Source organism: Pleurodeles waltl, chromosome 6 (genome assembly GCF_031143425.1).
Source record: "Pleurodeles waltl isolate 20211129_DDA chromosome 6, aPleWal1.hap1.20221129, whole genome shotgun sequence".
In the NCBI taxonomy this organism is placed as follows: Eukaryota; Metazoa; Chordata; class Amphibia; order Caudata; family Salamandridae; genus Pleurodeles; species Pleurodeles waltl.
In genome coordinates, this window is record NC_090445.1 from 375,124,036 (window position 1) to 375,149,526 (window position 25,491).

The 25,491-nt window shown below is 45.8% G+C and overlaps 1 protein-coding gene across 1 annotated transcript in view; it reads right to left on the reverse strand.

The window, feature by feature from the left end:
- The window catches only part of CBLN3 (cerebellin 3 precursor), an 86,428-nt gene that overhangs the window by 33,606 nt on the left and 27,331 nt on the right, over positions 1 to 25,491 (reverse strand). The window lies entirely within an intron of this gene.

Below are 25,491 nucleotides of genomic sequence, written 5' to 3' on the forward strand. Positions count from 1 at the left end.
TACACACAGAATAACCATGCACAGGTAGCAGCAGTGCAAGCTTCCTTCATACAGAGAAAGGGCATGACGCAGCTCTCATACACCGAAGAAACATGCACAGGTAGCAGCAGTGCAAGCTTCCTTCGTACATAGAAAGAGCACGATGCAGCTCTCACACACAGAAGAACCATGGATAGGCAGCAGCAGTGCAAGCTTCCTTCATACAGAGAAAGGGCAGGATGCAGCTCTCACACACAGAAGAACCATGGATAGGCAGCAGCAGTGCAAGCTTCCTTCATACAGAGAAAGGGCAGGATGCAGCTCTCACACACAGAAGAACCATATACAGGCAGCAGCAGTGTAAGCTTTGTTTACAAAGAGAAGGGGCACAGCCCCTACACACAGAATAACCATGCACGGTAGCAGCAGTGCAAGCTTCCTTCATACAGAGAAAGGGCACGGTACAGCCCTCCCACAGATCTGCCAGGGACAGGCAGCATAGGTGTAAGCTTCCCACACACAAAGGGTACAGTACAATCCATCACACACAGAACTGCACGTCACAGGCAGCAGTGTAAACTTCCCTCAGGCATGCAAGGGCATCACCATAGCCAGGCAAGGTTTTTTCACTTCTGAAAAAGTGTGAACAGATAGCAACAGCAGTGCAAGCTCTCCTCACACAGAGAAAGGGCACAGCGTAAAGATGCCTCACATACGCAGCAGATGTTCAAACCAAGCTGCCATTAGGGTCGCTTTGTACCCACTCAAATAGCATACTCAACACAGGCAGTGTTCAGAACACTGAAAGCTTTCTGCTAGGCTAGGACTGGTGCCACAATTAGACCCCGGGCGGCCACATTCGCAGGTCGCAACCTTTTGCAGTAAACTGCCTGGGTATGATCATGGAGCTAAGTGCTGGTAAACATTTGCAGTAACTAAAGTATTCTAAGGCTTATAGGGACAATATTACATAGGAAATTATCATTCCACTTAAAACATTGTGACCCGCATTACAACCCTGGAGGTCGGTGATAAAGTAGCAGTAATACAACCAACAGGCTGGCGGTAATAAATATGAAATTAAGACCACAGCGGAAACTGCTCAGAGAGACAGCCACTTTAACACACCGACCGCCAGGGCAAAATCAACAGGCGCCAGGGCGGTAACCGCCTACAGCCAAGGCGGAAGACAATATTCTGCCCACTGTATTATGAGACACCAATCTGCCACCTTTCCCGGGGCGGTACCAACGACATCAAAAGCCTGTGCGGAAACACTGCACAGAGCGGAAACTACTCACCCCTGGAGACTGAAGGAAGAACCACGCCGCCATGGAGTCCGAGTTCCATGTGTTCCCCATGCTCTTCTAACTTCTGCTCCACTACGAACACCAACGCCGGCGAAGACGACCACGGCGAGTACTGCCGCCTAGCACACAGGGTAGTGGGGGTGGAAAAAGAGAGAGACACACACACGCAACACCCCTACCCCCAACACCATACACACAAGCGGATGCAGTAACATTACATATTCACCCCGTACGCCTCAGGAATAATGCAAGGACAAAAGGAATTGATTAAAGTGAGTGTAATAAGATATATATAGTAGAGATACGTGCATCCAAATCAACAAGTATATACATATTTACAAATGTAGGGACATCGCCCAGTCCTCAATGTCTGTGGGCCACAGGGCCACATCACATAGCCCAAGGCCCCCCCTCACATCCTGCAACAACACAGAGAGAACACTGCAGGGGCATCAGGTCAAAAATAGACAGGCACCTCAGGGGGACGGGATCGAGTGGCACCCTAGCCGGAAGATGGAACAACGCCATTGGTCCTGGAGGGGGAACATGCCCTATTCTTGGTCCTGGGTAGTGCAAGGCCACGGTCTCTCAAGTGGATGGCTTCTTCACTGGTTCTGGAGGGGGCAACATGCCCTCTGCTTGATCCTGGAGAGTGCAAGGTCAGTCTCTCAGGTGGATGGCTTCTCCACTGGTTCTGGAGGGGGGAAACTGCCATGTGCTTGATCCTGGGGAGTGCAAGGCCACAGTCTCTCAAGTGGATGGCTTCTCCACTCGTTCTGGGAGGGGCATTGTGCCCAGTGAGCTTCATCCTGTGGAGGATGGGGGTGAACGGATGGCTTCGCCACTGGTTCTGGAGGGGGCATTGTGCCCAGTGAGCTTCATCCTGTGGAGGATGGGGTGAGTGGATGGCTTCTCCACTGGTTCTGGAGGGGGCATCATGCCCAGTGATGCATATCTTGGGAAGTGCAAGGTCACAGTCTCTCACCTGGGTGTCAGACCCACAGAATTTGCAGGGGCCAGGCCATGGATGCAGGACTACACACTGTCTGCCGGCAGTGACGGCTGCTCAGTGGTGGCAGTGGTGGTCCTGCTAGTGGAGCTGGCAGTGATGGGGGGAAGCTCCAGCCCATCCCCTGCAGCCTCGGACGGCTGTCCACTGGGGCTGCTGCTGGCGGTGCTGGCAGTGGTGGGGGAGGCTCCAGCGCATCCCCGGCAGCCTCGGACGGCTGCCCACTGGGGCTGCTGGTGGCAGTGCTGGCAGTGGTGCTGGTGGCGGTGCTGGCAGTGGGGGGGGGGGGGCTCCAGCCCATCTTCTGCAGCACCAACACAGTTGGTGGTGGGGGCTTTGACTGAGTCCCTGCACCAGGCCCCTGGTCTCTCCTGCCTGCTGTTGCAGGCCCCTTGCCCATCCTTCCTGCAGCTGGGGCTGCCTCCGTGCCCTTTCTTCCTGCAGCTGGGGCTGCTTCCTTGCCCTTCCGTCCTGCAGCAGGGGCTGCCTCCTTCCCCTTGACGCACTTGGGGCTGGCACCCTGGCTGGTGGCCGGGATCCTTTCCCACCTGGTGTAGTTGGGGACACTACTGTGCCCGTCGACTGGGTGGCTGAGGTGCCTGCCTGGGTTTTGACCGCCCTGGCCTGACGTGAGGGAAGTGAGGAGGAGGGGTTGGGAAGAGGTCAGTGGTGGAGAGGAAAAGCTTAGGGACATTGGGGCGGGACGAGGGAGATGGTTTGGGAGTAGAGGAAGAGGGAGTGGTGGTAGGAGGTGTCTGTCTGCTGTGTTTGGGTGCAGGTGCAGGTGCATGGGCAGGATGCTGTTGTGAGGTGGATGGCTGTTGGGTGTCTGGGTGCTTGCGTTTGTGTACTTTGGGAGGAGGGGGCACAGACACAGTGGAAGAGGACACAGGGGACATGTGCATGGATGTGGGGGTGGTGACTGCCAGGGGGGCGTGTACTGATAGGTGTGCTGGTGATGGTGGTAGTGGATGAGGATGTAGTGCATGCAGGTGTGAGTGGAGATGCAACTGGGAGGGAGGCTGACAAGGAGGAGGAGGGGGCCACAGTGGAGGCAGTGGATGTTAGAATGTCTGCTTCTGGATGATGTTTGTGTGAGTGCCTGTGGGATGAAGTGTGGTGCTTATGTTTGCTGTGTCCACTCTTGTGTGTTGTCCTGGGTGCATGTTCATCTGACTGTGTGCTTGGGATAGGTTGGGGTTGAGGGGAATGGGATTGGGAAGAGGAAGTTGGAGGGGGGAGGCTGGAAACAGGGACAATGGCTGCCATCAGAGAGGAGGCCAGAGCCTGGATCGATCTCTGTTGGGCCACAAAGCCAGTGTGAATGCCCTCCAGGAATGCATTTGTCTGTTGCATCTGGGCTGCCAGCCCCTGGATGGCATTCACAATGGTTGACTGCTCAACAGAGATGGATCACAGGAGGTCAATAGCCTCCTCACTCAGGTCAGCAGGGCTAACTGGGGCAGGGCTTGAGGTGCCTGTGGCGAAGGAGATGCCCATCCTCCTGGGTGAGCGGGCACGGGAAACTCACTGAGGGGCTGCTGGGAGGGCGGTGCTGTACGGGGGTGGCCAATGTACCTGTAGCTGGGGTGGGCACAGAGGTGTCCACCACCACCAGGAAGCTTTCATCGTAGGAGGTATCCATGTCAGAACTGTCCCCTCCAGTGTCTGCCGTGTTGCTCCCTCTCCCTCAGTCCCACTGGTGCCCTCACCGTCGGTGGATTTGGCCTCCTGGGTCCTGTGGGAAGCAGCTCTCTCTGTGGCCAGTGCCTCTGCTCCTCCGCCAGATAATGCTAATGTAAATAAGGACAGGGTGACAAAACAAAAAGGGGGAGGAGAGACAAAGGACACACTTGGGCAGTGGCGCCAACACCACCACCGTTGGCGTACACAACACACTCACACACAGGGGACAGACCTACGCACTAGGCAATGCTAGTCACCAGCCTATGGATAGGGACACCTACTGCCAATTGCAGCATACCTGAGACCCACAGACCTCTGCCCAGTAGTGGAGGCCTACTAGCTTGGTAGGAGTACTTTCACATCAGAACCCTTCCCAACATGGGGCCTACCCTGCAATGCCAGGCCTAGGCTAGGGGCACCCACAGGGTCCACCCTTCCCACCCGGATACCACCCCACCATGCATAAGTTGTAATGATGGGCACTGTACTCACCCTCTTGTGGCTGCTGTGATGCCCCCAAGTGCCCATCTAGCTCCGGATGTGCCACTGCCAGTATGCGGGCCATCAGGGGGGCCAGGGTTCGACGGGCACCCCTTCCTCGTTGGGAGGCCATCCCCAGCTGGGCCTCTGCCATCTTCCGTGCCCAGCACCATTTCCGAAGGTGGGTGCTCCGCCTTCCGTAGACCCCCAGGGTCCGCACGTCCTTGGCGATGGCACGCCATATACCCATCTTTTGATGGGCACTGGCCTGCAGGGAAATAGACACAGAGAAAGGTATTAGTCTGATCGTCTTGCCTGTGACACTCCTGGCCCATCATGCCCCTTTCCAATCCCCATTAGCACAGACATGGCTCAGCGTACATGCTGCCCACCAACCCCCCCCACACGAGGCCTTCCCACAGAGCACTCTATGCATTCACGCCCCATGCATCATACTCACGGTGTACTCACCTGTTGGTCTGGAGGCCCATACAGCAGTCGGTACTGGGGTAGGACCCCATCCACCAGTCGCTCCAACTCCGCTGAGGTGAAGGCAGGAGCCCTTTCCCCAGTCACATGAGCCATGGTTGGTTTCAGGCACAGGTCACAGCAGCACCTGCAGTGTAGGTCCTCTCCTGTTGAAGGTCAGGTAGCAAGTGAGTGCACAGATAGAAAATGGCGGTCACGTCTGCGGTGGTGTGTACCGTCACAACCGGCGTACATCACCATTGGCCACTGTACCCCATAGAGCCCAATGTTAACCAAGGAGGAGTTGCACTGCGGTTCTCGACCGCCTCCTGCAATGGCGCACAATGTCAGCGGAATTACCTCATTTCCACCTGTCCCTCCATACAGGACAGGCGGACGCCATTTCAAGTGTGGGTGGAGGCCATGGATCCTAACTGCGTCATAGTACACAAATGCACCATTTGGACATCTCCAACAAAATACTGTTACAATCACAACATGCATTGAACTATAGTGGTTGGAATGTAGAGATAATGACCAGCTGCTTACTCAGTTGGCCCATAGATTGCAACCGCTGCGGATTAATAGGAGATGGAAATATCCCCCCGTGTACAGACTCCTGGTGGACTTGGCAACAATGGACGACAGGCACATTATCCTCACCTATAGACTTGACAGTGCCACAATCAGGGAGCTGTGTGCCCAATTGGAGACTGACCTAATCTCTGCTATCCGTCACTTCACCGGGATCCCACCTCTAACAGGTGGATCCCTGTGCTACTCACCCAAGAAGGTCTGCCAGATCATCATGGCATGCTGTATGTTGCACAACGTTCCCTTGCGTCGCCAGGTGCCTTTTCTGCAGGAGGAGGAGGCTGGAGATGGCAGTGTGGCAGCAGTGGATCTTGTGGACAGGGAAGATGAGGAGGCAGAGGATGAGGATGAGGACCACAGAATTGCAATTATTCATCAATACTTCCAATGAGACACAGGAAAGACAGTGTTGAAACACTAATAATTGACAGTTTGATGTGTGACATTGTCACTGGCAGGCTGTGTATTCCTACTTCTATGCCCACTCACTGTACCCTTTGGCATCTCTTTTTGCAGATGTTGGTGCCCCATTATGGCTCCTGCTGCGTTCAGTGCAGCCAATGCCAGGTCTTTCCAATGTCAACATTACTGTACAGTTGAATTGCAATGTTTAAACCTTGTTAAAAGAATATATACTTAAATTATTTGGCATACTCCATACTTGCATTTTTCCAAAGGGTGTTTATTTAACTGCTGAGAAGTAGAGGGGCAAGTGCAGTGGGCTGGGGTGATGATGGAGGAAAGTCCAGGGTAGAGTCCAGTCTATTTGTATCACAGGTGCATTGCCCAAGGGGGCATAGGAAGGGGAGCAATGTCAGTTCAAGGTGGACAGGGTGACAGAGTGGGACACAAGGGTGACTATCAGGAGAGTCTTATTTTCTTGGGGGGGTGGGTCTTGGCAATAGTCTCTGGCTTCTGCCTGGATTGCAGGGAACGTTTGCGGGGTGGTTCTCCTTCTGCAGGGGGAGGGGTGCTGGTGGCATGTTGGTCCTGTGGTGGGGCCTCCTGTCCACTAGCGGCAGTGGAGGTGGAGCGCTGTTCAGTAGTTGGGCTAGATTCAGGGGCCCACTGGTGTGCCATTGCCTCCCTCATACTGTTGGCCATGTCTGCCAGCACCCCTGCAATGGAGACCAGGGTGGTGTTAATGGACTGCAAGTCATCCCTGATCCCCAGGTACTGTCCCTCCTGCAGCCGCATGTTCTTCTGCATCTTTCCAGGATCTGGCCCAGGGTATCCTGGGAATGTTGGTATGCTCCCAGGATCGTGGTGAGTGCCTCCTGGAGAGTCCGTTTCCTGGGCCTGTCCTCCCTCTGGCACACAGCAGTCCTCCCAGCTTCCCTGTTGTCCTGTGCCTCTGTCCCCTGAACCGTGTGCCCACTGCCACTGACCCCAGGTCCCTGATTGTCCTGGGTTTGTGGGGTGCCCTGGGGTCCCTGTAGTGGTGGACACACTGATGATTGACATGTCCTGGGGACAGAGGTATGGGCCCGCTGGGTGGGTGCTGTGGTGGTGTTTCCTGAGGGGGAGGCTCAGTGGTGATGTGAGACTGTGCCTGGGTAACCGACTGTCCGGAGATCCCTGATGGGCCAGGTTGGTCATCTAGATCCAGGCGACCAGAGCTGCTGTTATCACTGTGGGCCTCTTCTGTGGGGGGACTGGATGTTGCTGGCACCTCTTCGCCAGCAACATTGGGGGGGTTACCTGTGGGGATGTAATTGCAGTGTTATTTTTTCTGCATGTGACATATTGTGCATGGGTGTGTTGCCCTCTATGGTTGTTATTGCCCTGGCAGCTTTGCCTTGTGTGAGTTGTTATTTGGTGGGCTAGGTGATTGTCTCTAGTGTGCATGCAGTGGTGATAGGTGTCCATGCAGGTCTGTGAGAGGTGCCCATGCATTGGTGTTGCATGCAGGGCTTGGCACTGGGATAAGTGAGATGTGATGGTGGGGTGTGTGGGAGGTGGTGGAGTGAGGGGAGTGAGGGGAGGGGAGGGGGCATGTGATGGCATGCAGGTAAGGGGGGGTGATAGTAATAGAGATTTGACTTACTAGAGTCCAGTCCTCCTCCTACTCCTGCCAGGCCCTCGGAAAGCATGATTGCCAAGACTTGCTCCTCCCATGTTGTAAGTTGTGGTGGAGGAGGTGAGGGTCCACCACCAGTCCTCTGTACAGGGAGTTGGTGTCTAGCTGCAATAGAACGTACCTTCCCCCGTAGGTCGTTCCACCTCTTCCTGATGTCGTCCCTTGTTCTGGGGTGCTGTCCCACGGCGTTGACCCTGTCCTTGATTCTCCGCCATAGCTCCATCTTCCTAGCAATGGATATCTGCTTCACCTGTGATCCAAATAGCTGAGGCTCTACCCGGATGATTTCCTCCACCATGATCCTCAGCTCCTCCTCAAAGAATCTGGGGTGTCGTTGTGGTGCCATGGGTGTAGTGTGAGTTGTGTGGGTGAGGGTGTGTGGGGTGATGTGTTGGGGTGTGTGATGTAAGGTGTGTGGGTGGTGTTTAGGTGATGGTGGTATGTGGCTCTGGTTGTGTGAGTGCTCTTGCTGTCTCTCTCAGTTGGCATATGTTTGTTATGGTCAAGGGTTGTGGGTAGTGTGGGTGTGCGTTTTATAGTGGTGTGGGAGTGTGGGTGTGGTGTGTGTATGGGTGTCAGGTGTGTGTAGTTTGAATTGTCCAATGTGGTGTTGTAGGAAGCTGGCCTGACTTGTAGTGGGTACCAAAGGTACTTACACCTTGTGTCAGGTCCAGTTATCCCTTATTAGTAGAAGAGAGGTGTTTCTAGCAGCTTAGGCTGATAGAAGGTAGCTATGGCAAAGCAGCTTAGGCTGAACTAGGAGACATGCAAAGCTCCTACTATACCACTTATATCATATGCACAATATCACAAGAAAACACAATACACAGAGTTACTAAAAATAAAGGTACTTTATTTTTATGACAATATGCCACAAGTATCTCAGTGAGTACCCTCAGTAAGAAGGTAAGTACTATACACAAGTTATATGTACACAAACCAAAATTAGGTAAGTAAGAGTCAGAAAAGTTATGCAAACAGTGTAGAATTACAATAGGTTGCAATAGGAGAACATAGGTCTAAGGGCAACACAAACCATATACTCCACAAGTGGAATGCGAATCATGAATGGACCCCAGACCTATGGGAGCTTGTAGAGGGTCGCTGGGACTGTAAGAAAACAGTCAGGGTGTCCAAGATACCCTACCCCAAGACCCTGAAAAGTAGGAGTAAAGTACACCTACTACCCCAAAAGAGCACAATAGTCGTGATAAGGGGATTATGCAAGAACAACAAACACCAGCAGTGCACTGACAACGGATTTCCGGACCTGAGGACCTGCAAGGCAAGGGGACGAAGTCCAATAGTCGCGAAAGTGTCCAGGGGGGGCAGGAGCCCAGGAAACTCCGGATGAAGGTGCAAGGAAGCTGCCTCCGGATGGAAGAAGCTTGGAATTCTGCAAGAACGAAGAGGACTAGGAACTTCTCCTTTGGAAGACAGATGTCCCACGTCGCAATGAAGCTTGCAGAGGTGTTCCCACGCAGAAATACCGCAAACAAGCCTTGCTAGTTGCAAGGGTCGCGGTAGAGATTTTTGGGTGCTGCTGAGGACCAGGAAGGACCAGGATGTCGCCTTTTGGAGGAGGAGACAAAGGGGGCACTCAGCAACTCAGAGAGCCCTCACAGAAGCAGGCAGCACCCGCAGAAGTACCCCAACAGGCACTTAGAAGATTAGTGAACTGGAGTCCATGTGAATTTACAAAAGAGGGTCCCACGACGTCGGAGGCCAACTCAGAGGGTTGTGCACTGCAGGACATAGTGCTGGGGACCCAGACTAGGCTGTGCACAAAGGAAATCCTGGAAGAGTGCACAGGAGCCGGAGCAGCTGCAAATCATGCAGTACACAGCTTTGCAGTCTAGCGTGGGGAGGCAAGGACTTACCTCCACCAAACTTGGACTGAAGAGTCACTGGACTGTAGGAGTCACTTGGACAGAGTTGCTGTGTTCCAGGGACCACGCTTGTCAGGCTGAGAGGGGACCCAGAGGACCGGTGATGCAGTCTTTTGGTGCCTGCGTTAGCAGGGGGAAGATTCCGTCGCCCCACAGGAGATTTCTTCGGAGCTTCTGGTGCAGGGTGAAGGCAGGCTACCCCCAGAGCTTGCACCACCTGGAAACAGTCGAGAAAGCCGGCAGGATGAGGCGCTACAATGTTGCTGGTAGTCGTCTTGCTACTTTGTTGCGGTTTTGCAGGCGTCCTGGAGCAGTCAGCGGTCGATCCTTGGTAGAAGTCAAAGAGGGAGATGCAGAGGAACTCTGGTGAGCTCTTGCATTCATTATCTGCAGAATTCCCCAAAGCAGAGACCCTAAATAGCCAGAAAAGGAGGTTTGGCTACCAAGAAAGGAGGACTGGCTACCAAGACAGGTAAGAGCCTATCAGAAGGAGTCTCTGACATCACCTGCTGGCACTGGCCACTCAGAGCAGTCCAGTGTGCCCCCAACACCTCTGTTTCCAAGATGGCAGAGGTATGGGACACAGTGGAGGAGCTCTGGGCACCTCCCCTGGGAGGTACTGGTCAGGGGAGTGGTCACTCACCTTTCCTTTGTCCAGTTTCACGCCAGAGCAGGGCTGGGGGATCCCTGAACCGGTGTAGACTGGCTTATGCAGAGATGGGCACCATCTGTGCCCATCAAAGCATTTCCAGAGGCTGGGGGAGTCTACTCCTCCCCAGCCCTTTACACCTATTTCCAAAGGGAGAGGGTGTAACACCCTCTCTCAGAGGAAATCCTTTGTTCTGGCTTCCTGGGCCAGGGCTGCCTGGACCCCAGGGGGGTAGAAACCTGTCTGAGGGGTTGGCAACAGCAGCAGCTGCAGTGAAAACCCCGGAAAGGCAGTTTGGCAGTACCCGGGTTCTGTGCTAGATACCCGGGGGATCATGGAATTGTCCCCCCAATCACCAGGTGAAGGTTAGACATATAGGTGACTTATAAGTTACTTATGTGCAGTGGTAAATGGCTGTGAAATAACGTGGACGTTATTTCACGCAGGCTGCAGTGGTAGGCCTGTGTAAGAACTGTCAGAGCTCCCTATGGGTGGTAAAAGAAATGCTGCAGCCCATAGGGATCTCCTGGAACCCCAATACCCTGGGTACCTCAGTACCATATATAAGGGAATTATATGGGTGTACCAGTATGCCAATGTGAATTGGTAAATGTAGTCACTAGCCTGTAGTGACAAATTTGGAAAGCAGAGAGAGCATAAACACTGAGGTTCTGGTTAGCAGAGCCTCAGTGATACAGTTAGGCACCACACAGGGAACACATACAGGGCACATACTATGAGCACTGGGGCCCTGCCTGGCAGGGTCCCAGTGACACAAGGGCTAAAACAACACACATATAGTGAAATATGGGGGTAACTTCCAGGCAAGATGGTACTTTCCTACAGGTGTTGTTTTGTTTGAGTATGTTTATTTTGAGCACGGCGGTATGTACCGCCAATGGTTTACCGCCATTGAATGTCCGCTGCATTGATTTGTGGGGCATAATGTTGTGGGCGTAGTAATGTTGGCATAACAGTGTGGGTTTGGTTACCGCCAGTTTATCACTGACCTTTGGGCTGGCGGACTTGTGTGTGTGGCTGTATAGTGACGGATTGGTATATATGTGTCATAATATGGTTGGCGGTTATCCGTGGGCATTATGTTGGCGGCAGTCGGCATGGCGGTAAGCGGGATTTACCGCCAATGTCATAATGAGGGCTTATATACGTTGAAAGCTTAGAATTACGAAAAATACTAGGAACTCATGTTTAATTGCTTTTCTATCTATGGGTTTGGAAATGGCATAGACCTAGACTGCCTTTTACACTCACCAAGGCCTTTTAGATATTTTTTTTTTTACAGAACTTAATGGAGGCTCTCCAGTGCTCAAAGACTGGTGAAAGGTGTATCTGTTTTTTGTTTTGTTTTAGTGCAAATGCAAAAACAAAAAAATAAATATTGTTACTTTCTTTAAATACATGCTGCTTATAAAAAACAAAATTGTCCCAGATGCATTGAGGGGCTTCACATGAGCACCTGATAACATTACAGACGGCCAGATAATTTTTTGGGGTCGTGTAGATTAAGTGATTTCCCTAAAATCACAGGGCGATTGAGCTGATGCTGGGACTCAAACCTGGTTTCCCAGTATCAAAGTGGGCTAAGGCCACAATTTCTCCCTATTGACTCCAGTAATTGATTAATGGCAGGGAAAGCGCAGAGCATATCAGTGCACAGAGGAAACAGGCTGCAGGGAAACAGGCTGCAAGTTCTGAAGTCTCTGATACAATAACCCTTTGCAGCCCTGCTCCTGATGCTTTCTTTTCGGACCAAACTGTAATGTTTGCTGCCCAGAAGGCTTGTGACATGAGTCCTCTGAGGTTCTCCACAATGATTTTGGATTTTCCTCCCCAGCTGAGAAACAGCTGTGCTGCGAATGGTGCTTTACACAAAATGGACCAGCTTTAATTCTGAGTGACTACAATTCCTATATGTCCAGGCAATGATACCATAAGCACTTGGTGCCAGCAGATAGTTAATTATTGGACACAGGTCTTTTTACTTTCACCACAGATTGTGAAAGATGCCCATTGGTCCTTCTGGTAAATCCATACAGGCTGTCATGAATGGGACCCATCAAGAACTGTGCACGGAAGCGCCTTGGCCTCTTTCAAGATGGGAAGACCTCCTCTTATAAAAGCTCGGAGCAGTCCACCATCCTAATGTAGGTCCTCAATCTGCATGGTTAGAAACCAAAAGGCTTCCTAGCCAATCACATGTGAGGTATTGGACATAGTGTCAGCCACAAGGCATCTTTACTACAGCAATCTACTCATGTAGATGGGGAGTCATTACAATCTGGCACCTTGACCACAATATTAACCCCTTTTCAATTTATGAGGAATAAGCTCTTCAGTTTCTGGCTTCACTTATATCAAATGGACTAAGCACTAGAACAGTCAAAATGATACCTACCACTGGGGTCTGCCTTTATTTGCTCGGTGAAGCAGGGTCCCTTGTTTTGACTGCATTTCGTAGGTAGAGCTTTCCAAGAGACTACAGAATTACGGTGTTGGAGGTAATCTCTGACCTTGGTCTGTATCTGAAATGCCTCATTCAGCATTTTTGCCACTTGTGTGCCATTTACATTTGGAGGAATAACCTTAAAGACCCAACCCAAGGACAGCCTTGAACTTTTAGAAAGAACAAAAAGCCTGAATTAGAGTCTAGGGGAAAGGTGTTCTGCCATAAAAGTGATGGATATCCCTTTGGCCTTATTACAAGTACATATGGATATAATACACGGTACCCTCCAATCCCTGTATAACAGCCTGTCTCTACCTTATTACAGGTGACTTATGTGGTCTTAAGTCGCCTTTAACAAAGAAATTACGTATCTGCTCCACTGTGTTATTACAGCTGAGTTCTGACATCAGCACTCCTGCCAGACACAACGACCAGGGTGAAAGGCAGCTCAAAGTATACATTTAAAGTTACTGATTAAACAATAAAAACGAAACCTGGCTTTTCACTCTTCTGCTGTTTTTCTAAATGAACAGTGATCAGCAGTAATTAGCTATTTATTGCAATCTGTTTATTTTTTGCATGCTTTAAGTGATTAACGGTAAGAGAGAATCTTTCTGATGTTTCTGCACATTCTGAGCTAGAGTGTTTTTAAACGTAACATGTTAAAATGGTCCTAATATCTTTTTTCAACAACTATCAAACTGCCTTTTGATGTGTTTCATTTTGCACTACAGATTCTTTATGTCTACAAATGTCAATTTCCATGTGGAAGAGCAACACACTAAGGATTTAAGCAGTTTATAAGAAGAGTGATGGTGTGACAATGTATTATAATCAGGGCCACTGGAAATACCGCAGGGCAGCACCAAATTATGTGGCAAGATTGACTAAATTATTCAGCAAGAAAAGGTAAATTATGCAGCATAGTGTGGCCCATTTTTTTATAGTACACCTTCGTTATTGTTTAACTTTTTGCCAAATACAAAAATAAACAACTAAAAGATGACCAGTTAACTTTTACGAAAGGATTTCAACTGCACCCCAACACTTGTTTTCACGTTTCTCAGTAATCTTTGATCTGTTTGAACTAGAAACAACTTTTTGTTGTTAAAATCTGCAAATTAAACAGCAGATGATGGATTATGTGACAAATGCGGCAAATGCATAACTATGCAAAAAAAGATGAGGCTTCAGAATAAGATTATTACAGTGGCTCTGATTATGAGGAATAAAGTACTCCCACTACACATTATAAGAATATTGCAAGTCACTTTGGACTTCCATGACCTTATAAAGGAACTCCGCCTAGGGCCTCGTTACTCTGTATGATCACAAAACTCCTCTGTGACTTGCAATATCCTTATAATGAACAGCAGGAGGTACGTTATCCTATATATCAAACATTTGTAATAAGGCGGACAGGACAGTTGTCATGTTTGTAATGGAGCACTTGCCCACCAAACTCTAAATTAGGTCCTATGTCTTTTTGGGTGGATGAACAGCTTTATATTGCATTCTCATTATCAAAGACAGACGACTATTCATAAACTATCTCTAGATATGTCAGGCACTGCAAAAAATGGGCTATCCATGATCGTTCAGAAGTCATCAGGCGACAGCAACTGAGGGAAGGCCACAAGATGTTCTTCAGTTTAGGGAAGAAAATGAAAACAACCATTGTCAACAACTGAATCCGTACCTAAACAAGTGAGCAATCCAGATATCTTTTATGTTAGTTTAGAGTTTTGCACTAGAGACATTATTGAAAAAATGAGTTAGAGGGATACTTTTAACACAATTTTCACATATGTTAGTGTGGAGATTACCCATTCATTGTAGTATCTCCTTTATGGAACCTAGAATGTGATGAGGTAGTAGGATGAGGTGTGGAATAGAATGATGAGGGGAAGAAGGATCTGGAGGAGGAGAAAGAGGAACTGTTTCTGTATCTGCTGAAGGTGTTGTGACTTCATATCATAATAAAGATAACTTAAAAGAAGAAAGAAGAAGTCTGTGGAGTGGAACTTTACATTGGCGATGAGGGTCCTGTGCAGGAGACAGGCTGAGGGACACCTTCACTCCTGAAGTATATGAACATATTGATACTAATCTTCGAGGGAACTTCGACAAAAGGTACTCAAAACAAAAATATTTGATATCTTTTACCGGCATTAAGATTACTCTTCAACTTTCAACTTTGGATTTTTCAAACTTTAACCATCAAATTACTCAAATCCTTGTCGAACTCCTCGTTACCGTTATGACCGTGCGCGTGTTCCCATGCGCCGATTAATCTCTTGACATTCAGCTTCCTCGCGCTAAGGAAAGATAATGCTTAAAGGCCGTGCGCGTGTTGACACGCGCTGAAAGCTTCACGCTTTAGCAACTGGTTGTGTGTGCCGTGCGCTGCTTCAAAAGAAAATAAACGCGAGGATTATGCGCGCGTTAACGCGTGCTGCTTGATTTACACAAAAATAAACAAGTACCGGCGCGCACTGCTTGAAGCACTTTTAAGACATTTTATAGTGTGCTATGCTCTTTAAAAGGAAATCATCAAAATCGAATGGTTTCAAGCATAAGTAATCCTACCTGGATTAGAACGGAGTTGAAGAGGGACTAAGGAAAAAAAAAAAAAAAAGAAACTGAAGAGAGACTATGAAAAGCACTGAGAAAGTGAAGATATACTATTCATATTTCTTCATTATCAACTACACTTATGAGAATAAATGTATAAATGGTATAAATAAATTTATATATTGTTGGAGAAGATAACGAACATTTAGAAAGAAAAAAAAAAGAGAGGAAAATGGGTGATCAAAGTATATTAGCGCCACCCCCATTTCTACCAACTCCAGGTGATCCATCCATACCTTGGAAACAGTGGAAGAACATTTTTAATACCTATATGTTAGCTAGTGGCAGTGATCGATATGCCCCTTCCAGACGCCAAGCTATATTGTTGCATCACCTTGGTATTGAAGGTAGAAGGATATATGAAAATCTACCAGAAGTATCGTTAGGAATGGGAGACGGTCACCCTTCTAACGTCTTTGACATGTCTATGCAGATGCTAGATATACAATTCATCCCAAAAACAAATTTGGTATTACAACGTCATAAGTTTTTTTCAAGGATACAGCAGAAAGACGAGGACATTGCATCTTATGTGGCGAGTTTAAGGGGCCTAGGTCTATCTTGTGAATTTGATCATTTACTTAATTCCCTAATAAGGGATCAACTTGTGAGGTGTACAAGTGATAAAAGGATACGCGAAAAATTATTAATGAGGGATCCGAACTTGGAAGAGGCAATACAGATTGCAAAAAGAATGGAGCATGCAGCTGTGTGGCTGCAAGAAATGGATGTAAAATCTACACAAGCTGAACAAGGGATTGTAGCAGAAATCAAAAAGAAAGAAGAACCTTGCGGTGCAGTGCGATGGAACAAGTCTGATAAAGATGATGATGGTGTTAGGGTGAATAAAGTTGAGAAACGGAAAATACAGGAATGGAGAGTAATAAAATGTTATTGATGCGACGCTCGGGGGCATATCGCTTCTAGTAAAATGTGCGCTGCAAGGAAAGCTATTTGTCGCAATTGTGGAAAGAGGGGGCATTTTGCGAAAGTTTGCAAATTCAAATTGGGTACTGATAACAAGATAGTTCAGGAGGTACAAGACATATGCGAAAATATAGAGGATATAATCTTGACGGTTCATGGAGAATTGGTTTCCCACAATTGTGAAGAAGTTTCACTTCAAAAAATCAAAAAGGGGAGCACTGAGGCACTTGATAAACCGCATATCCAAGCTATGTTAGATGATGTTCCAGTTAGGTTACTTGTGGATTCAGGAAGTTTATTCACTCTTATTTCAAAAGAAGTGTTCGAGTCTGGATGGACAAATTCTTTATGAAAAAATCTATCAACGCCTGATATAAAAGCAGTGGGATATGCAGGAAGGAGAATAGAGCTCATAGGAATGTGCTGCATGATGATTTCATTCAAAGGAAGGATCATTCAGGGGAAGGTGTATATTACAGATTCTGGTACAAATCTTCTTGGTTGGCGCCATCAGAAAGATCTTGGTATAATTTTGAATCCTAACGCAAAGGAACCTGTGTCACTCACTGGGGAGATTGATATTGGTGTTGTGACAGAATCTATTGAACATGGTTTAGTTGCGAGATATCCTGAAGTTTTCTCTTCTAAATTAGGACTTTTGAAGGGGTTTGTGCATAAGATTATACTGAAAAAAAATGCTACGCCTGTTGTGCATAAAGTAAGAAATGTCCCAAACTTAATGAGGAAGCCATTGAAACGAGAATTAGAGAAACTGTTGAAGGAAGATATTATTGAACCAATCGAATCTTCTGAATGGTTGGCCCCGGTCGTCGTTGCACTGAAGGAAGATGGGAAGATTCGCTTATGTATTGACCTTAGAGATCTCAACAAGTGCATATGGGTTGACCTACAACCCCTTCCAAACATTACAGAGATGCTATCAGTGAAGGCGAAGGGGAATACATTTAGTGTTTTGGACATGTCTTCTGCGTATCACCAAATAAACTTGCATGTGGAGTCGCGGCATGTAACATCCTTCGTGACACCGCTAGGAGCTTTCAGATATAAGAGGATGCCTTTCGGACTTGCCTCTGCGTCTGCGGTGTTCCAAAGGATAATGGAGCGAATTTTTGCGGATATGAGTCGTGTGTTATGTTTCCAAGATGACATACTGATCATAGGAGAAAATGAGTCTGATCATGATCTTTTATTCCATGAAGTAATGCATAGGTTGAAAAAAAATGGTCTGACGATTAAGAAAGAGAAGTGTCAGATTCGTAAACGGGAGGTAACATATTTGGGACACACAGTAAATGAGCATGGGATTAGGCCAAAGAAGAGCATTGTCTCTGCAATCAGACATGCTCCAGAACCTGGCTCAAAAGATGAGTTAAGGTCATTTTTGGGACTTGCAGAGTATTGCTCCAAGTTTGTTAAGAACGTTTCTGAGATTGTTGAACCATTAAGAAAACTTATGAAAAAGGGAGTAGTGTATGAGTGGGATGAAAGTTGTAGGTACTCTTTTCAAGAACTAAAGGATCATATTTCAGAGGTTCCCACGTTGGGAATATTTGATTCATGTGCCAAAACCTTTTTGACAACTGACGCTAGTAATGTAGGTATTGGTGCTGTGTTAACTCAGGTTAAGGAAGGTGAGGAACGCGTTATTGGATTTGCGTCTAGAAGATTGCAAGGTGCTGAAGTTTCATACTCTGTAATAGAGAGAGCGGCCCTAGCTTGTTGTTGGGGAATAAACCATTTTAAATTTTACTTGTGGGGTTTGCCCTTTAAATTGAAGACCGATCACAAGCCACTTACCTACATCTTTAAAGGGGGGCGTGGGCTGGAGGGAGGTATTACCCCGCAAATTTCTAAATGGTTGTTGTCAGTTTTGAGCTACAATTTTACGGTGGAATTTGTGAAGGGTAGTAAGAATGTTATAGCAGACTATTTGTCTAGAGCGCCTGTGAGTGAAGAAGAGTTCCTGGAAGAAGAGTCAAAGGATGTAGTGGGCACTGTTTTAGGAGACGTAGCTATAACGGCGCAGGAATGGGAACAGGCAGAGGAGAGTGACCCCACTATGCAGGTTGTGAAAGAAAGAGTAGTTAATGGTTGGAGGAATGGGGATGAGCAGGATTGTGACTTAGTAAAGTATTTTAGAATTAAGGATCAACTAAGTATAGTCAGTGGGAGGTTATTAAGAAGGGACCAACTTGTTCCACCGGTTAGTGTACGTAAACACATTATTGAGATTACCCATCAAGGGCATCTGGGCAGGGGAACAATGAAAAGAAAGGTGAGGCAAACATTTTGGTGGCCTGAGATGGACAAACAAGTCGAAGAGGCTGTAAGAAATTGTGTGGCATGTGCCAAAGAGTGACAAGACCAAGGTGGTAAGGCATGTACCTCTGGCTCCTGTGAAATTCCCTAAGGGTCCATGGGAGAAACTGGCTGTGGATTTTATTGGACCTATATCCAGTCTGGGAATGGGGTGTAAATATATCCTAGTGTTAGTGGATTATCACTCTAAATGGTTAATTACTAAGGTGGTTGGGGATGTGAAAACTTCCGTAGTGATAGAGTTCTTTGAGGAGGTATTCATGGAAGAGGGCATACCAAAATACATTGTGTCTGATAATGGGGTGCAATTTATATCATCAGAAATGACTGATTATTTGCGAAAAGTTGGAATCACACATGAGAGGGTAGCACTTTTCCATCCGCAAGCCAATGGTCTTGTGGAGAGGGTGAATCGATTGATTATGGAAAACATACAGTTATCTTTGGCGAATCAACTTCCGTGGAAAAAAGAGTTGAGAAAAATGATGTGGACCTATCAAACGACTCCCCATTCGATAACGGGAGTGTCACCTTTTGTATCATTAAAAGGAAGGGAACCTGGTGTACTAGAGTGTCCGGTGTGGTTGAAGACTAACAAGAAGGTGGTGGTTGATAGAGAGTCAATAAGGGCAAAGGTTGAGAAAATGCAGGAAAAGGGTGCCACATACTACAACAGGAGGATGTGTGTGAAATCTAGCATTATACGGAGAGGAGATTGGGTGGCAGTGAAGAAGAAAGGTATTGTTCTTAAAGGAGAAAGTAAATTTTATCCTCCTCAACGAGTGTTGAGTGTAAGGAAAAATGTGGTGGTTTTGGAAAATGGATCTACATGGAACTTGGGAAATGTTTGCAAACTTGATCGTCAAAATTTCTGAACTGTTCTATATTGATGTACATAGTTGATTATATTATCTTCATTGTTCTCTATTTGATTTATTTGTTCTTATATTGTAAGGGGGGAGGTGTGTGGAGATTTACCATTCATTGTAGTATCTCCTTTATGGAACCTAGAATGTGATGAGGTAGTAGGATGAGGTGTGGAATAGAATGATGAGGGGGAGAAGGATCTGGAGGAGGAGAAAGAGGAACTGTTTCTGTATCTGCTGAAGGTGTTGTGACTTCATATCATAATAAAGATAACTTAAAAGAAGAAAGAAGAAGTCTGTGGAGTGGAACTTTACAGTTAGCTACAATGTTGAAGGTTCTGAAAGGGCATATGTCAGTACATTCCATGCTTTTCCAAGCAAACCTGACCCCGTATGAGTGCTTTGAGTTTCACCGTCACCAAGAAGGAAAATGAGAAAATAGTGGCAAACATTGATATTTTTTCAAAGCAGGTTCCTTAAAAATTGTCTTTAGTGTCATTAAAAGCAGTTGAAAGAACAGAATTTTACATGGTCTATCATTCTGTAACGTGCATATAGTATAAGTCTTCATTTACAATATTAATTTCCTATCAATTTTCCATCCTCCCTCTTCCAACTACTGTTGAGCTGAGAGGGGCAGTCTCAATGGTGTAATGCAAAATGATGGGGTCTCCTATAACTCACCAATATTCATTGGCTTTGGGTTAATGGGGACCCCTCCTTAATGTGTTAGGGGCATCCTGCAGGGGCCTGTGTTGCGATCATGGGCAGTCTCATACACCAATGCTAAGAACTCAGGATACAGAGACCTTGCAGTTTCAGATAGCAGATAAACCAATTTTACAGGCTCAGATGGATGTACGATGGCACAACGAATGCACTTACAATGCATGCCTTTACAACACGGTAAGTACAATGCATGGTCATTACCACGCATGCACTTACCACTAAATGTTTTTACAACGCATATGCTTCTACCACGAAAATGTAGTAGTAAAGGCATAGTTGGTAAAGGCATATGCATGGTAAAAACTAAAGGTAAGTATAACATACTATATATATATATATAGTATATATATATATACCCACACAAACACACCTTTCCACCCAAAAACACTACCTACACCTTCAAAATTACCTTACCACCACAAAACCCATACCAACCCTAAAACCTGAACACCCCTTACCACCCCAAACCCCATACCCATCCTAAAACCTAAACACCCCTTACCACCCCAAAACCCATACCCACCCTAAAACCTAAACATCCCTTACCACCCCAAACCCCATACACCCAAAAACCTAAACACTCATTACCACCCCAAGACCCATACCCACCCTGAAACCTAAAAATGCCCTTACTACCCAAGAACCTATGCCCACCCTAAAACCTTAAAAATGCCCTTACCAGCCAAAACCCATACCCACCCTAAAACCTAAAAATGCCCTTACCACCCCAAAACCCATACCCACCTTAAAACCTAAGAATGCCCTTACTACCCCAAAACCCATACCCACCCTAAAACCTAAAAATACCCCTACCACCCCAAAACCCATACCCACCCTAAAACTTAAAAATGCAATTACCGCTAATAACTGTTACCCACCCTAAACACTATATATACCCACTTACCTGTACTTACCTTTAAAACCTTTACCACACATACACCTTTACCATTCATGCCTTTACAACGAAATTTGTTGTAAAGGCGTGCGTGGTAAAGGTATATTCCTGGTAAAGGCATGCGTGGTAAAGTCATGTGTGGTAAAAGCATATGCGTTGTAAATGCATCGTGGTAAATGCATTTAGTTGCATTCACCGCGTTGTAAGTGATGTTTACCCTTCGGCCAGCCGTAAGGATAATGGCATAAAAAACTTAGCAATACAAATGATGAAATGCTTCTACACAAGTCATTGACAGCTCTAGAAGCAAATGCACCTCCGGAACCAAGCCTTCCCACACGCACAGAAAAGGTACACCACATCTTGTAGGAACCATTGGTGTGATGGTATTCACTCTTGTTAAAATGCTGGCACTAAACTAAGTGGTAATTTGTGGCATACTATGGGCATTCATGGCACATTCAGGTGAAATGGTGGTAGCTCTTAGCATGTTATGGCCATTTATCACATGACGGTGCCCTTTTCTGGTATAATGCAAGTGGTAATTCCTGGCAGAATGTAGGTGCCTGTGGCAAATGTGGCCTGGAGACAGCTGACAACTTTGGAACCTACCATGGTCCTACTCCCAGCTTCGGCCCTTGACTGAAATTATGTTCAAGTTTATTAAATGCATAGTTAATTAAAACCAATACATCATGCAATAGAAATAAATAAATTACTTCATACTAACAAGTACCATCCATTACAGTTTAAAATTCCTTCGCAATAACATGTCACATAAAAAAGGCTCTGTGCAAATGACCATAGTTATCTACATATTATACATAGTTAAAATGTAAACCACTACTATTTGAGGTAACTGACAATTTGCTTCTTCGTCATATACACACTATAACCCTGACTTCCCGTCAATATAACATCAAAGTGCATACAGTTTCTTACTCCCCTAGTCCTATACATGCTAATCCAGGAATCTCATTGAAATAGCATTAAAGTGCAGAAAGGTTTTTACCATCATCCTATCATAATAATAAATACTGTTTTATAAAATCCCAAGTAGTTAACAATTAAGTTAGTGCTTAAAAACATACTGTAGTGCTTCAAATGATATTATGCGGGGAACCATAGTCAGCGATGGTCCTCAGAATTTCACAACCTATGACCAACAAAGACTATTAATATAAAAAGGCTTTACATATTGAAGTGGTAGAGCTAGTTTACTTAGGTTAGCTAAAAAGGTTCCCCCTAATAGGTAACAAAGTGTACCCATCCTGGCTCCTTTTAGAATGCAAAATATGATATTTTATGGTCTAGTGCCTAAATACTTGTCACATGTCTGTCTCTCTAACCAACTGCATAAACTTGGAGTCATAGGTAAACATCTATCAACATAAGTCATTATTAAGCTGCGGCTTATTTTATTTGTCCTATTGCTGGACATATAATAATTTTTTGATGTCAAACGTAAAAACTTTGTTAGTCTAGCTTTCAAAATATTATCAGATGGTCTTAAACAGGCGATCACCGCTTCTCTACATGACCGTATGCCCCTCTGATTAAAGGCTGCCTTCAATAGAGTCCTGCGCTCATTCAATAAACCATTACAGATCAGATGGATGACGTCTTCCACCCCACAACCACACAGCCTACACTGGGGGATTGAAGGGGTACATTCCCAGGGGACTGAGTGGGCACCACTTGGAATAAGGCCAAATCGATATTTAATAAATAAGTCTTTGTCAACTTCTGACCACCCGGCCTCCAAATATTGCTGATATTTTAGGGTTTTATACTCATTCAATACCATCCATAAATGTGATCTGACTGCTAACAAATTCTTATCCATGACTACTGATTTCTTCTTTGCTGTGTGATTTAAAAAAAAAATTAAAGCATGATAGGAGAGTCTTTCATCCCACAATCCCCATAACTCCAGATCTCCCAGGGCCTGGTCTAAGCACTGCCTAGATTTGGATGTGGGGTTCAAACTTATCTCCTTCCAGAGTGCCTGACAAAGTTGATTCCCCCTTGTTAACTGTAGGTGTTTCCAGATTTTAATGTAACTGCACTTTCTGGCTATATTTTGATTTAAATACCCAAACTCTAGCCTAATTTGAGCTTGGGAAGAGTTTCCTGGTAGTTGGAATAAGGACCTAAATACTTACCCAATTATTCTATTCAAAATGTCGGCATCTTTTCCTCGCAGAGCTTCGCTCCTGTACCCTATAGTTGACGTTAATTTGGCGGCAGTTACTTGTAGCAAAGGATGGTAGCGAGGGCCATCAAGCGACCTTTTCAAAGTACGAAAAGCAAACAATAGAGCATTTCCTTTCCTCTCTAAGGGCCAGATGTACGAAGCATTTTTCAAGTCGCAAATGGCCTGATTCGCTGTTTGCGACTTGAAAATGCTTCGTACAATGCTATTTGGGATGTACACAGCCCAAACTGCGATTCGGTAACTTGTTACCGAATCGCAGTTTGGGTTTTGCGATTCGGTATTAGGAAGGGGCGTGACAAGGGCGTCGCTTCCTAATACCGAATCCAGATGGTATGTATGATTGTTTTGTGACCGCGAATGCGGTCGCAAAACAATCGCAGTTAGCACCAGTTTCAAACTGGTGCTAACCCATTCGGATCCCTTCCCCTTTGTGAATGGCAGTAAAATATTTTTTCAGAGCAGGCCGTGGTCCCAGGGCCTGCTCTGAAAAAATGAAAAGAAAACTTTTCATTTTTGATTTTGAAATGCATCTTGTTTTCCTTTAAGGGAAAATGGGCTGCATTTAAAAATAAAACTGCTTTATTTAAAAGCAGTCACAGACATGGTGGTCTGCTGTCTCCAGCAGGCCACCATCCCTGTGAGGACTGCCTCTCCCAATGGGGTCACAGATAGCGACCTACCTCATCAATATTCATGAGGTAGGTCATTTGCGACCTAATTGGGAATCACAAACAGTGTCATTGACACTATTGTTCATCAGGTTTTGCGACTTGCAGATTGCGAATAGCTATGACTCCCGATTTGCGAGTCGCAAAACCTGAATTTCATACATGTGTCCTTAAGTCCTGCTTCTGAGGAAGAAAGAAGCCCCACTTATCAAATAATACACCTAAGTATCTATAATGTTTGACTTGTTCCAATTCTTTCCCTTTAGATACCACTTCTTACTGTCTCTAAACATTTTTTTACTAACTTCCATCACTTTGGTTGTTTTCCTGATTTGTTATCATTCCATTTTGCTTGGCAAATTCAGTTAGATTAACAATGAGCAGATGTAATCCTACTTTAGTTTGATTTAGGAGGGCTACATTGTCAGTGTATAGCAGATTAGAAATGAGCATTTCACCAATCTTAGGAGAATGAGCATTCACCTTATTTAGCTTAGCTGTCAAATCTGATAGAAAAAGATTAAAAAGATACAGAGCTCATACACAGCCCTGTTTCAATCCTTGCTTTGTCTCGATTTTTCTTGATAGAAAGGATCCATCCCCTATCTTTACTCTAACCCATGTATCTGTGTATAACAACTGTATGGCTCTTAGTAATTGCTCAGGTATGCCCCAGGTGGCTAGCTTTGACCATAAGTGTCTTTGCTGTACCAAGTCGAAGGTTGATTTAAAATCTACAGAGCACAAATACAGAGGTTGATTTTTTTGCTTACATTTGTCAATAATGATGGAAAGAGTTAAAATATTAGTAGCCATTCCGGGGCCCTTTACAAAGCCTGGCTGATTGGGAGGAATAATATTATTCTCAGTCGCCCAGGTACGAAGGTGCTCCAATAATGAACCAGCATAATATTTGGCTTCTGAGTCGATAATTCTCTGGGTGAAATCGGTTACCTCCTTTAAATATTGGATGGATTATTGTGCCTCTCCAAGAGCTTGGAATGTTTTCCAGTTCTCTAGAATAGTTAAAGATTGAGACCAATCTTTCTGCCCAGAATTCCATGTTCGATTTAAATAGTACACCTGGGATCCCATTTGGGAGTAGGGCCCACACGCTCCTGCTGTTATTTATTAGACTAGTAATCTCCACCACCGAGAAGGTTAATTTAAAGGCATCTTTTTGGACAATGGGGGGTATAGTCATACCCCTTCCTGAGCATGACCCACTCATCAACACTCCCGAGATATTAGTGTCTCTTTAGTTTTTACTACATCCATTGAAGTGATGAGCTAAATAATAGACCCATGAGGATTCTGAAATGTATGAGCTAGCTAGGGTCATTGGAGCTTTATTTAATTTATTCACCATTTTCTAGAATCTCTGTGCATTGGTTATTTTACTCAAGAATTATGCCACAGGCCAAAAGTCATGGCTTTTCTATAATTTATGTTTCCATATTTGTTTCCGATAAATATTTTTGATGTTTTTTAAATCAGCTTTAATTTGATGGTCAGTTGGATTTTTCTTAAATAGTTTTAGAAGTCTATTCCGTTTCCTTCTTAAATTGATAATGAAGGCTGAGATTTTAATTTTCTTTTATAT